At 47.5% G+C, this 15,036-nt stretch overlaps 1 pseudogene; it reads right to left on the bottom strand.

Annotated features, from left to right (window-relative positions):
• Positions 1 to 13,403: 13,403 nt before the first annotated feature.
• On the bottom strand, positions 13,404 to 13,605 carry LOC119979212 (annotated as a pseudogene).
• Between the last annotated feature and the right edge of the window lie 1,431 nt (positions 13,606 to 15,036).

The raw sequence follows: 15,036 nt of genomic DNA, 5'->3' as shown, positions 1-15,036 counted from the left end.
CACTCCCCTGCTCGTCCCCGCAACCCCACTTACACATCTTTGGACTGTGGGTGGAAACCTGAGCACCCGGAGGAAACCAACACAGACACCGGCAGAATCTGCAACTCCACACAGATGGTCACCCACGGTCGGATTCGAACCCGGGTCCCTCGCACTGTGAGGCAGCAGTGATTTTATAGTCATTAGAGACATTGTTACAAAGAGGTCAAAGCTGGGAACAAAATATTTAGGGATATGTGACTTTTTGTAAGGACAGGCAGGAAGGAAAGGGTGGTGGGGTAGCTTTGTTAGTACAAGATGGAATAAATACCAAAGCAAGAAATGATCTTGGATCGACAGATGTAGAATCCAAAATGGATGGGGGTAAGAAATAACAAGGGCAAGAAGACAAAGGTTGATGCAGTCTGTAGGCCCCCGAACCCCGAACAGTAGCTATACTCTAGGACAGAGAATAAATCAGGAGATAATGAGGGCATGTAAAAAAGACAGTACATTTATCATGTGTGACTTTTAGTTTTGTATGGATTGGGAACATCAAATTGGCAGAGGCAGCCATGAGGAAGAATTCATTGAGTGTTTCCGAGAACAATATGTTGTGGATCCATAGAACCACTACAGTGCAGAAGGAGTTAATTCGGCCCATCGAGTCTATACTGACCCTCTGGTAGAGGGTCCTACCGAGGCTCACTCCCCCGCCTTATCCCCATAATCCTACCTAACCTTTGGACACTAAGGGACAATTTAGCATTGCCAATCCACGTAACCTGCACTTTTTTGGACTGGGAGGAAACCGGAGCCCACCTGGAAGAAACTCACACAGACATGGGGAGAACATGCAAACTCCACACAGTCACCCAAGGCGAGAATTGAACCGGGTCCCTGGCACTTTGAGGCAGCTGTGTTAACCACTCTGCCGCTGTGCCAATCATGGACCAGGCTATTTAGGTTCTGGTAATGTGTAAGGAGGTAGGTTTAATAAACCAGAGTAAAAGACCATAAGATTAGGAGCAGAATTAGGCCACTTGGCCCATCGAGTCTGCTCCGCCATTCAATCATGGCTGATATTTTCTCATCCCCATTCTCCTGCCTTCTCTCCATAATCCCTGATCCCCTTATTAATCAAGAACCTATCTATCTCTGTCGTAAGACACTCAGTGAATTGGCCTCCACAGCCTTCTGCGGCAAAGAGGTCCACAGATTCCCCACCCTCTGGCTGGAGAAATTCCTCCTCATCTCTGTTTTAAAGGATCTTCCCTTTAGTCTGAGATGGTGTCCTCTAGTTCTAGTTTATCCTACAAGTGGAAACATCCTCTCTACGTCCACTCTATCCAGGTCTCAAAAGATCTCATGGGAAACACTGGGTGCGATTCTCCCAAAACGGGAGAAATCGTAAGGCTGACGTCAAACCCGGGCGGGTTTGACGCCAGCGCGCCCCTTCCCGACCGGGAACCGATTCTGGTCCCCGGTCGGGGCTAGCAGCCCGACGCTGCAAGCTCCGGCATCACGGGCTTAACGAATTTCGTTAAGCCCGCTTGCTGGAGTTAGCGCCGGCTGACGCGTCATATGACGTCAGCCGCGCATGCGCGGATTGGAAGACTCCAACCCACGCATGCGCGGATGACGTCATCGCGTATTTGCGCGAAACCCGCGCATGCGCGGGCCGGGATGCCCCTCAGCCGCCCCGCGAATGGATACTGCAGGGCGGCGGAAGGACAAATAGTGCGCGGGCATCGGGCCCGCTGCCCGCGATCGGTGGGCACCGATCGCGGGCTCATGGCACCCTTGGCACCGCCGTGGTACTGCCGTGCCAATCGGTGCCATGGTTATAAAAAGCGAGTTGTTCCCGCCGTTTTTACGAACGGCCAGACCAGGTGTGTTTGCCGTTCGTAAAAACAGCGTAAAGGGCTGGGACTTCGGCCCATCGAACAGCTGTGAATCGCTGCCGGCCGTAAAAAAACGGCGGCAGCGATTCGTGTTGGGAGTTGGGCGGGGGGGGGGGGGGAGAATAGAGGAAAAATGTCGGGAAGGCCCTCCCGCTATTCTCCGACCCGTCGTGGGGGGCGGAGAATCGGGCCCACTGACTATGACATGGTAGAATTTAGCATTCAGTTGAAAGCGAGAAACTTGGGTCAGGAAGAACTGTGCTGAACTTAAATAAGGGTAATTACAAAGGAATGAGTGCAGCGTTGACTAGAAAGGACTGGGAAAGGAGAGCGGCTGAAAAGACAGTTGATCAGCAATGGCAGGTGTTTATGAAAATAGTTAATGACTCACTGACAATTAGATATATTCTCAGTGAGGAAGAAGGAGTCTAGGAAGGGAATAAATCAATCAGGATTACCAAAGAAGTAAAGGATCATATGAAACTGAAATTTAAAAAAACATACAAAGTGGGAAAGACTAGTGGAAAGCCAGAGGATTGGGAGTGTTTTAAAAACCAACAAAAGATGACTTAAAAAAAAGAGAGTAGCTAAACTATGAGAGAAAACTAGAAAGTAATATAAAAATGGACAGTAAGAGCTTCTTTAAATGTATAAAAAGGAAGAGAGAGGCCAAAGCAAACATAAACCATTTTGAGAATGAGACTGGGGAAAGGGAACCAGGAAATGACAAAGGAGTTAAATAAATATTTCGCGTCAGTCTTCACAGTGGAAGACACTAATAACATTCCAAAAACACTAATTAATCAAGGGAGGGGGGGGCGAGAAAATAAATGGAATAACTATCACTAGAGAAAACATACTAGGGAACTAATGGTACTGAAGGCCAATAGGTCCCAGGACCTGATGTGTTGCACCCTAGGATATTAAAGGAAGTAACTACAGAAACAGTGGATGCATTTGTAGTAATCTTAAATTCAGGAAAAATTCCAGAGGATTGGAAAACTGCAAATGTAACACCCTTAGTTAAAAAGGGGGGTGGGGGAGACAAAATCGGGTAACCGTAGGCCTGTTAACTTAACATCTATCATTGGGAAAATGTAAGAGTGCATTATACAGTATGCAGTAGCAGAGCATTTAGAAATACATGATATAATCAAACAGAGTCAGCATGACTTCAGGAAGGGGAGATCGTGCCTGACAGATTTATTAAAATACTTTGAGGTGGTAACAAGCAAGAGAAATAAAGAACCAGTTGATGTAATATACTTGGATTTCCAAAAAATGTCCAATACGATCCCATACAAAAGTCTACTTATAAGATAAGAACCCATGGTATTGGGGTTTTTTAATTCAATTTGCAGGATGTGGATGTCGCTGGTTAGGCCAACATTTATTGCCCATCCCTTGTTGTCCTTCAGAAGGTGGTAGTGAGCTGTCTTCTTGAACTACTGCAGTCCTTAAGTTGTAGGTATACCCACTGTGCTGTTAGGGAGAGAGTTCCAGGATGTTGCCCCAGCGACACTGAAGGAACGGCGATATATTTCAAAGTCAGGATGGTGAATGACTTGAGGGGAACCTCCAGGTGGTGGGGTTCCCAGGTATCTGCTGCTCTTGTCCTTTTAGATGGTAGTGGTTCTGTGTTTGGAACGTGCTGTCTAAGGAACCTTGGTGAGTTCCAGCAGTGCATCTTGTAGATGGTACACACGGCTGTCACTGTTTGTCCACGGTAGAGGGTTTGAATGTTTGTGGAAGGGGGAGAAATCAAGCGGGCTGCTTTGTCCTGGATGGTGTTGAGCTTCTTGAGTGTTGTTGGAGCTGCACTTATCCAGGCAAGTGGAGAGTATTCCATTACACTCCTGACTCATGCCTTGTAGATGGTGAACAAGCTTTGGTGGGTCAGGAGGGGAGTTACTCGCCGTAGGATTCCTAGCCTTTGACCTGCCCTGGTAGCCACAGCATTAATATGGCTAATCCAGTTCAGTTTCTGATCAATGGTAAACCCCAGGATGTTGATTGTGGGGGATTCAGCGATGATAATGCCACTGAATGTCAAGGGCCGATGGTTCGATCCTCACTTGGAGGAGATGGTCATTGCCTGGCACTTGTGTGACGTAAATGTAGTCACTTGTTAGCCCAAGCCTGGATATTGTCCAGGGCTTGCTGCATTTGGACATAGACTGCTTCATTATCTGAGGAGTCGTGAATATTGCTGAACATTAGAACATAGAACATAGAACATAGAACAGTACAGCACAGAACAGGCCCTTCGGCCCTCGATGTTGTGCCGAGCAATGATCACCCTACTTAAACCCACGTAACCCGTATACCCGTAACCCAACAATCCCCCCATTAACCTTACACTACTGGCAATTTAACATGGCCAATCCACCTAACCCGCACATCTTTGGACTGTGGGAGGAAACCGGAGCACCCGGAGGAAACCCACGCACACACGGGGAGGACGTGCAGACTCCACACAGACAGTGACCCAGCCGGGAATCGAACCTGGGACCCTGGAGCTGTGAAGCATTGATGCTAACCACCATGCTACCGTGAGGCCCCAGTCATGCAGTCATTCTCAATAACATCCCCACTTCTGACCTTTTGATGGAAGGGAGGTCATTCATTAAGCAGTTGAAGGTAGTTGGGCCTAGGACATTACCCTGAAGAATTCCTGCAGTGATGTCCTGCAAACCACCATGCTACCGTGAGGCCCAGGTACCCGCACTTCCTGTTCAGAGTCCGTGCATGTGCACGGTGGCGGCTTACAACGGCTGCGCTGAGCTCCATGGCAGGCTCAGACTGCAGAGCCACACACAAAAATTAGACCCCCCAATCGGCCACGTGCCCGATAATCTATTCTAACTGCACAGATCCCCCCCCCCCCCCCCCCCCCCCCCCCCCCCCGCCCAGTGTCTGATCCCCCCGCCTTCCACCAGGGTGGCCGCGGACTGAGTCATCAGCCGCCACGCGAGCAACCCGACCGGCAATAGGTGGTTAGTTCCACACTATCGGGAACTCAGCCAGTCGGAAGCGGAGGATCGCTGGTCGGGCCTCTATCAATGGGCCCCCAGTCGCGTGGCGTACTCCGCGATCACGTCAATTCTCGGATCCCAGTGATTTGCCGGATCGGTGCCAGCCCAATTTAAGTGTGAAAGTGGATTCTCCGCCCCCGTGCCGGCCGCCATTTCGGCAGGGGGTTCAGAGAATCCAGCCCAATGGACTTTCGAACAAAGATTGAAAAGTTGCAGAATTTTACGGCCCCGTTGTGGTGGGGCGGGGCCGTAAAATTCTGCAACATTTCAATCTTTTTTAATCTTACATGTCTAAAAATTAAGCAGAATCAAGACTCTTGATTATGGTGCAAGACAGAATTACAAATGACCGCAGTATTCTATTGGGAATGTGTCAGGGACCGTGCAATATGGAATGTTATGCAGTTATCAAATGACTCAATCGATAACATTTAGATGAAGGTATTCAGTTAGAACTTAAAACAATTAATCTATAATTATAGATCTTTTTAAAGAGTATTAAATACTAGCTGTGGCTAAATCTTAATGAGTTAATCATGATGATACAGGAGCTATTGAAACAAACATGTACGTAAGTTGATGACCCAGTTGACTCTTGCTAAGTTACGAAGACGGAAGACACAGTTTCACTTTCAGATCTGTACTCATTTGATATCAGTTCAGGCAGCAGTTCAACTTCTGCAGTTGGTCTCAAGATGCCTGGAGTCAGGAAGGGGAAAATAAAACTTGCTGGAGTTCCTGTAGCTGATCACTAGTCAATGACTCCTGTTGAAAAGTGTGCTTCTATTTTACACTGTCTGCACATCTACTGACACTTGTACATGAGAAGAATAGACATGTGGGTAAAATAGGGGCAAGAAAAAATATCAAACATCAAGAAGAGAAAATACGGTTCCAAAAAATTCTTGAAACTTCAGCGCGGGGGGGGGGGGGGGGTCAGCAACCCAAAATAAGTGTGTCTCAATAGGTCCATTGCTTTTGGGGAGAGGAGAGCTACAGCTGCTTAACGTCTTTCAGTGGCGCAAAGAAGCGGGAAAGGCAGTGACATTGCCAAAGCTTCATTAAAGACAGGAAAATTCCCCAGTCCTCAGGTTCTTCCACAGGACAGATTGTCCAAAGAATCCCTCACAAAGGAAATTCCTACAGCGGGAGCTTTGCCAGCCAAGAGTAGAGGGTCAATCAGGATGCATTCAAATGTCTTTCAGTGCAGCTGGGAGCAATAACATATTCAAAACCCTTTGACCAAGCTGAGTGTTGGGTGTGTGGCAGAATCCTCATTCAATATTTTTCATCAGGCTGAGGGTGAGTAGACTTTAAGCTAGGGTTGGGTGGATTCTGGCCAAGAGAAGATCTTCTTGTGGAAGATTGAGGATAAATACCTAGCCTGATAATATTGTAAGCTTGTGAATGGGAGGAGTCCATAGGTTTGTGGATGAGCCCCACTTTCACCTAACGGAGCCCAAGTCAAATGGGAAGGTAGGAAGTAAGATAAATTGCAAATGGTTGAATTGGCAAGGAAGAGAAAAATATCCAAATGCACTAAATTAGGTGGAGGAAAAGGATGAGAACAATACCAAACAAGCAATCAGTGGTGGGGAACAGTAGGGAGGTCGAGGTGAGGAAAGGAGCAATACCCAAAGCTGTGGAAGAGGAATAAAAAGTATTTCAAGTGCCGTGCAAGTTGGATTTAAAATAAATTAGGATTCGGGTTTGATTGAGTTGCGTGAAAGAATGAAACACACATTAAGATGTTTGTAAAAGAATACCAGAAGCATTGGAAAATAGGTGATGGAACTGAATGTGGCTGTGATCGTAGAGATCCGAGATGGATTGGGATTATCCTAATCATGACTAAATCAAGAGGGTAGAAACTAATTTAATCCAGCAGTGTAGAATGTTCAAGTACAGAAAAGACAGAATGGGAGAGTGAGCCATATATGGTAGAGAAAACTGGGAATTAGGTTAAATTGAACAAGCGGGAGTGGTAAACCGCAGAACGAACTGACACATTTAGAAATCTCTTGTGTAATTCATCCAAGCTAAAATTAAAGGGTTACTACAAAGCACTAGGTCAACACAAGAAGGATTCAATATGAATAGATAAGGAGGGTGTGTCAGAACAGGAATGTTATGTTAATGAGTGACTTCAATCAGCCAATTATAAAGTTGAAAAATCCAATTGGTTTATGTTCCAAATTGTAAATATTGACTGCTTGATGACACGGTGCAGAGAGGAAAGCATTAGTAGCAGTGCTATCTTGATCCATAAATGTTCCAGACAACCTGCAGGGCATGTTCCTCTGGGAGACAGTGACCGCACTATGAACAGATTTAGCACGATCGAGGACTGAATTAAATCAAAACTAGGTTAATTATTTTAAAAGATGGTTGTTAACATTTCAATAGAAGACAAATGGAATATTTTTAAATAATGTTGACTGTGCAAGGCAAAAAATTTCAGATTAAAGCAGGCAGATGTACAATAATGTAATAATAATAATAATCACTTATTGTCACAAGTCGGCTTCAATGAAGTGACTGTGAAAAGCCCCTAGTCGTCACATTCCGGCGCCAGGAGGCTGGTCCGGGGATTTAACCCGTGCTGCTGGCTGTGTTCTGCATTACAAGCCACTGTGCTAAACCAGCCCCATATGCTTTGTTTGGCCATAGTTGCACAATGAACTGCTTAATGGAGTTTAGAGAAGCTACTCAACCTTCTGATGATTCCCTTGGCAGGGTGTGTGTAACTAACTGCGGGCAGCAAGTTGTTGAAGTGTCTACCAATCAATGTGACAGGTAAATGTTGCTTTTCATCGTGTCTCACATTCAGTGGGAAACGGAGGAGATCTGAGATAAATTGCATTGTACAAAAAAACATTCCTCAACTGATGTTGCATAGATCTTACATGGGAGGCATGTAGGTCTCGATTGTGAGCAGAAGCAAGGATGGGGTGTCAGCAAGGGATATGGAGCAATTAAATGGTTCCTCACCTGGAATTCAGCCTGTTTGACTGGTGAGAAATTCGGTGGCACCACTGAACAAGGAAGGTTGGTGCTCTGAGCTGGAGGTGGCAGAAAAGCTGGAGAGGCGAACTGGGAGGAAGGTCAATTCTGGTGAGATTCAATCCTGAAGGGTTGAGAAGTCAATCCTGAGGGGAGGGAGTCCCAATTGAGATTGCCTGTCCTAGGACCCCAGGGTATTAGACACTGGCGGACTGGGGGAAATGTAATCAGATCCTCGAGTCCATGGTTGGGGGAACTAGAAGCCTGGGAGAAGTTAGAAGATAGACCAAGGACTGGTGGGAAAGATTGGTGGGAGATCGTAAAGTTAGGTGTCTAGTCGCTGAAGAATAGGATTCCCTAGGTCCAGTGTGTGTGATAAGGCACGCAACTCCTGGATCTGGCACCCCTTGCCCGAGTTCAGCTGCCAGGTGTCCCAAGTTTCAAGCATATAAGCCATCCACAGTTAAATACACAGGGGAATGAGAATAAATTTCACAGGCTCATTATAATATTCAAGGTGCCACCCTGTCCCTTCAAGTGGGTTGGTTGTTCAGCCTCTGTTAAACCTGATGAGTGAGTTGGAGGCAGGTTTAGGTTCAGATAAACACATTAGCCTCCATTGAAAACGTGTCTATTTTTCGGAGGTTAAAAATCACCCCTCCCCCCCAAGCTTATAAAATGAACTGCTTAAGGAATAGGCTGGATTTAACTTCTCTGATCTTTAAAAATGGCAGATGGGACCCATATCTGGAAGTCCCTGTTCTGAAAGATCCCATTTTTGCCATCAAAATTAAATACCCTGCCTGTGTCAGTATAGGTAGAAAAGAAACTCAAGCTGTGAAGCTATTTAAATCCCCAGTTCTTTAATGTTTTAGAAAAAACAGCCTGTTTGTGTCAGTGAGAGTTGAAAAAACCTGTTCTATTAGTTTCACAATTGTTAGTTGACTTTACCCCGATGGCTATAATTAGATCATTATTAGTGGTTGGTTGATTTCCATAATTTTCAATAATCCCAGCAGAGTGTTTGTGAGTTCAGTTTTATTGATAGCTCCACAAAGCATTTTTTGACCTTTGATGGTGGGGTTATGAATGCAATCATTTTTGTTTTGATAAGTGATTAAGTACATGAGTGGATTTAAAGGTTTTGCATGTGCTTTCATGAATGAGAATGACGTTTAATGTAATGAAAACTGTAATAGATATTCAGAAGTTTATTTAATTTAATCTCAACATCAGCACGGTGGCGCAGTGGTTAGAACAGCAGCCTCACGGCGCCGAGGTCCCAGGTTCGATCCCAGCTCTGGGTCACTGTCCATGTGGAGTTTCCACATTCTCCCCGTGTTTGCATGGGTTTCGCCCCCACAACACAAAGATGTGCAGGGTAGGTGAATTGGCCACACTAAATTGCCTCTTAATTGGAAAAAAAATGAAGTGGGTACTCTAATTTTATTTAAAACATTTTTTATCTCAACGTGGCTCCAGAGGTCTACCTATGGTGGATACTGAGTAAGTTGGAAAGGAGGGGCTTGAGGGTTGGGTGGGGTCTTGAGTTGACATGGATGGAGCTTAGGGAGTGGGTGGGAGATGATGGGGAATGAGGGGTGAGAGATAGAGGGCCTAATATCTAACAAAGCAACTGGAACAAAGTTACAGCACACCTGTGGCTACCTTTGTTCTGTGACTGGGGAGCAGCAGGCCCAACTCTATCCTGCACCGCACCCTGCAGATTGAAAATGGCGCTATCAGGGCATTTTTCCACATCTCACCTCGGGAACGAAAATCCGGCCCAATTTCAACTGTTCAGCATTTTCGCACAAAGTCAAAATTATCTCCAAGGTTTATAAACATAACTGGTTTTTCAAAAATACTTGTTGATGGGATGAAGATTTCACTAGCAAGGCCAGCACTCATTGCCCTTGAGAAGGTGGTATTGGGTTGCCTTCTTAAACCGCTGCAGTCTGGTCTAGAAAAGGCACACTGTTGTTACAGATGGAGTTCTAGGTTTTTGACCGTGAGAGGCAGTGAAAGTACGACAATGTATTTTCAATTTAGGATAATGTGGGACTTGGAGGGGAATTTGCAGGAACTGGTGTTCCCATGTACCTACCATTGCCGTTCTTCTTCTAGGTGGTAGAGGTCACAGATTTGGAAGGTGAAACAAACAAATTATGAATGAAATAATGATGGCTTTTGAACACTTTTAAGCTCATTGATGACTCCTGGAGTAGGAGGACCATGATGTTAATTGATTGCTTAGTTGATGATGAGCACTGTCTTGTTGATTAAGATTAATTCTAAATTACACAATTTTATTTAAAATGATACCCTAGCTGTTTGGAGCACAATTGAATCCAGAACCAATATCAACGTTTTCTTTTTTTAAAATTTAGAGTACCCAATAATTTTTTTTTCCAATTAAGGGACAATTTAGCATGGCCAATCCACCTAGCCTGCACATCTTTGGATGTGGGGGTGAGACCCACGCAAACCCCCACATCCAAACTCCACAGGACAGTGACCCAGAGCCGGGATCGAACCCGGATCGTCAGCGCCATGAGGAAGCAGCGACCGTACCACCCTGATATTTTCTGATAGGGAAGTTGCTTGAGTTGATGCAGAAGAGTTTGACCAGAATGGTTCTAGGGAATGGGAGGTGGGGGAAGGGTTAGTACAAGGTTAGGTTGGCAAGACTGAGAATGTCCTTGGAGCAAAGGAGATTGAGGATAGAATTGTACAAGATTCTGTCAGCAGATGAGGAAACATGAGGTAGACACAGGAAAAATTATTTCCGTTAGGTGATGGTATTCGGACTAGAGGACACAGATTTAAGATTTTAGGCAATGTGAGAAAAACATTTTTGTGCATCAAGTGGTAATGACCTGGAACGTACTGCGCATAAAATCAGCGAAAGTGGAACAATCAATGATTTCAAAAGGTAATTGGATTTGCACTTGAAGAAAATAAACTTGCAGGACTACAGGGATTGGGTAGAGTGTGAGGCTGACTGAATTGTTCTATGGAGAGCCGCCATGGACTTACTTTTAATATATTTTATTCCAAACTCAAACCAATTATTGTTACAGAGAAATTCCACACATACCATAATATACACAGTTTGTAGAAATGTTTCCCCTTTCTATCCCTTCTGCCCCCTGGTGCCATCCCCTTAGAGCAAACTTGGGGCGTGATCCAACGTCCACGCTGCTCCCAAAAAGCTCTCCGTGGCACAGCGTGGCTGATGAAAGCCAGGAGACCCCATTCCCGGGATCAACCTGGCTCACCACGTCTCACAAGATTCAATGCGATCTTGCGAGACATTGTGATGCGAATCCTGCCCACAACCCTCCCTTAACCCCGCCTTCAATCCTTCCAACCCTTCATTCACACACCCCCCCTCCCACCACTATGAACCATGAGTGCAGCTAACAATGCCCTCCCTGTGTCTCCACAGGAGAAGCTCTCCCACAATCTCCAGGAGAGGATGCAGACCAGCAGAGGGGTGTCAGACATACAAATCCTCACCACCTTCAAGGAACGGGCCCTGGAGGAGACAGGGGTAGTCGAGGATAGAGTGGTCACCAATGCAGAGGGTGACAGATGCCCCATCTGGAGGACCTCTGACATGAGTTGTTATTGACTGACCCATCCCTCCCACTGACCACTTGGTGTCCATTCTCCTGCAGATCCTCCAAGCGACGGCATCAGCCTATCATAGGTGATACCCTCTCCTGCCTCTCAGGAGAACCTCCGGGGAGAGCTCCGAGGATACCACATTCGACATCACAGTTGTCATCTCCACCCTCCACCAGCCAGATACATCCACCTCAGTGGGAAACGTTAGTGGTCAGGCTTCAGGGGCACAATCTGGTGAGCATCACACAGCTGCTGCTGTACATCAGGAGAAGGCAGGAGCCTCCAGGCGAGACAACTGCCGGAGGTTTGCAGATCCATAGCCGACTGGTGGAGTTGCAGAGGCTACGGGTGCGGATGTCGCCAGCAATGCGTGGCACCGAGGCCAACACTGCTAGGGTGGTGATCGCCTGGTGCATGACGTCGGCAGTATGAGTGAAGGTTCCAAGGCGCAGCGCAGTCATTGATGGCCACAGCTGAGGGCCTCTGCAGAATGTCCGACTCACTGGGGGATGTGACCCAGTACCAGGCTGACCTTGATTAGGTGCTCGATGAGGACATGTCCCACTCTCAGATGGGAATGCCTGAGGGGCTGTGCAGCTTGTCTCAGTCACTGAGGAGCATTGCCGAGGGCGTTAGCCTTGTGCAGACATTGGGGAGCCACCAGGCCTGGCAGATGCCGATTATGCAGGGGCAGCCGGGTCTCGAACCAGCTTTCTCTCTGTGCCAAGGTGAACCCCAGAATCCTATGGGCACTGAGTGGGAGGAGAGGGGGCTGGGTGCCAACCTAGACCCGTCCGATGGAGTGGGGTTGGTGGCCACCAGCTCCCCCGAAATCCACTCCTCTGATGAGGTCGCATCTCGAAGTCAGCACATATGACGGGGCAGCATGCCTGTGCATATGCCGTCGACAAGTAGGCAGGGGCCCTCCGGCCCTAGAGCCTCCAGAGGTCGCCCGCCAGGGGCATCAAAGGACATGGCTGCGGACAAGATAAGCAGCTGGTTGTCTCCACCTCAGCTGTGCATCCTGGGGACACACCTAGGTGTAGCGGTAGAGTAAGGAAGGTTAAGCAGTTTGAGAACCACGGAGGACACCGAGAGAGGGGGGTAGAGGGCAGGAGGGGTAGGCAAGGGGTGGTGGGGGGAGAGGGAGGTGGTGGTGGTGGGGGAGAGAGGGGTGGCACCATTGGGAGAGTGGGGCATTGTTGGACACCTGCGGCATATTAAAAACCTTTGACCACAAACAGTATGACGCCTCTGTCACTTCCTTTGCAATATGGCCCAACCTCCAAACCCTTGGAACATGTCTCAAGGCACCCCACCCCCCTTCCCCAGAGCACTCATTAATCCTCCGGTCGTGGACATGTTCCCAGAGCTGCGTCCCATCCCTTGGATGATCGGATGTTGGCTGCTGCGTGAGTGGTGTTGCAGTGTTGAAGCACAGTGTCCAAACATTAAGATGTGATTGGGATGCTAGAATATGACTCCCACCTGCTAGATGGCCCACGCACCCATGGGGATCCACTTGAGTTGTGTGAAGTGTTCACCTAACCATGATGTCAATTCCCTATTAGCAATAGCCTTCAGGTGCACGGCCAGAGGCCTCGGCAGTCAGTGGGACAGGGAATAGGGTTGCCCCCAGAACAGGTACCCACAATCCATAGTGGTGCTATGCGCAGTTGCCTCTGCAGCACCTCCTCCACCCCCTCCTTCACATGGCGGCCCACCTCTGCAGAGGGTGCCTCACCCCCTGCCAAGTACTGGAGCGGCAAGCCCAGCGCCGCTCTTTGCCTGTGAGCAATGATGGCTACTCACCTCCTCGGCAACTCGCAGAAGCCTTTCTGCTTTTGAAAAGGAGTACTTTTTTGAACTTTATCAGAGTTACAAAGCCAGGGTTCAGAGTGTGGACAGGGGCAAACCCCTATTCCAGCTCCTTGCCTGCTTCAAAAACCAATTCAAATTGAATCCAATTCATGGTCCCCACAAGAGAGACATACCAGATCTGAGCCAAAAGGCTACTACACTTGATCTTAGCCAAAAGGCTGAGAAGTGATTTCAAAAGGAGCACTAATCGGTGCTAGCGTGACTACTTCCTGGGGAGGCCGCTGAATGACGAGAGGTTGCTGGATATGGGGTCGCTACCATTAGTTGTATCGAAATCGGGCATAAGTGGTGATAATTGCTTTCTCGCCACCCTACGGGAGATCCCAATTTTGCCTACTAGAGCGGGCCAGTTGCATCGCCAACCTTTTGCTGCCTGGTGGGGTTCTCGTTTTCCGCCTCTCCGCAATTAACCGGCCTCGTTTCAGTCGAGTGAGAGCATAACGAGGCCTGAGAATTGCGCCGATAAGAAATAGCAGCAGGAATCGTCCAAATGACCTCTCAAGCCTGCTCCAACATTTAATGCTAACTTTCGGCTTCAACACTGCTTTCTCGTCTGATCTCCTTATCATTTGGTTCTTGGGAGTCAAAAAATTAGCAATCTCTGTTTTGAATATGCTCAACGACAGAATTGAGTACTCGAGTTCTGAATGCAAAGCCTCTGGGGCACAGAATGCCCAAAACTCACAAATCTCTCTGTCCTAAATGGTCACCCCTTATCATTTTTTTAAAAAATGCATTTTATTCCAACTTATTCAAAAATTTACAAAACATTAATAATCAGGGGAACACATCCCCAACTCACAGTTTTACTGTCTGTACAAATGTTTCCCCTCTTTCACCCTGCGCACCCCTCCCCTCCCGTGACGAACAACTCCTCAACCGTGGCCATGAACAGTCCCCACCATCCTCAAATCTCTCCGCTGAACCCCTCAGTTCAAACTTAATTTTCTCAACTGGAAGAAGTTGTACAGGTCCCCTAGCGAGGCCGCTGTTGTCGACCGCATTCCAGTCAAATTCTCTGCGGGCAATCAGAGAGGCGAAGGCTACAACGTTGACCTCCCTCCTCTCCATCTGCCCTGGCCCTTCCGATACCCTAAACATCGCCACCATAGGGTCCACCCCGACCTCAACCCCCACAATCTTTGCTAGTGCCCCGAACACTCCCACCCAGTATCCATCTAGCTTCTCACAGACTCAGAACATATGCATGTGGTTTGCTGGCCCTTGCCCACACTTCTCGTATGCGTCTGCCACTCCCTGGAAGAACCATTCTCTTTTTTTTTTAAATAAGTCTAGAGTACCAATTTTTTTTCCAATTAAGGGGCAATTTAGTGTGGCCAATCCACCTTACCTGCACATCTTTGGGTTGTGGGGGTGAATGTGCAAACTACACATAGTGACCCAGAACCCACTCATTCTGTCCGAGCTGTGTACAGCCTGAGTACCTGTGCTAGTATGACCAGGGGTATTACGGTACCTGGAAGTGTGAGCTGCCATTGGTGTAGAGGACTCGTTCCCCAAAAGCCCAGGTATGTCATGTGCCTCTCAGCCGATTGGTTGAGAGGTAAGTAGCTCCGCCGATGAGGCGGGGTATAAGAACC

Source organism: Scyliorhinus canicula, chromosome 15 (genome assembly GCF_902713615.1).
Source record: "Scyliorhinus canicula chromosome 15, sScyCan1.1, whole genome shotgun sequence".
In the NCBI taxonomy this organism is placed as follows: domain Eukaryota; kingdom Metazoa; phylum Chordata; class Chondrichthyes; order Carcharhiniformes; family Scyliorhinidae; genus Scyliorhinus; species Scyliorhinus canicula.
This window is presented reverse-complemented; position numbering and strand designations above follow the sequence as displayed.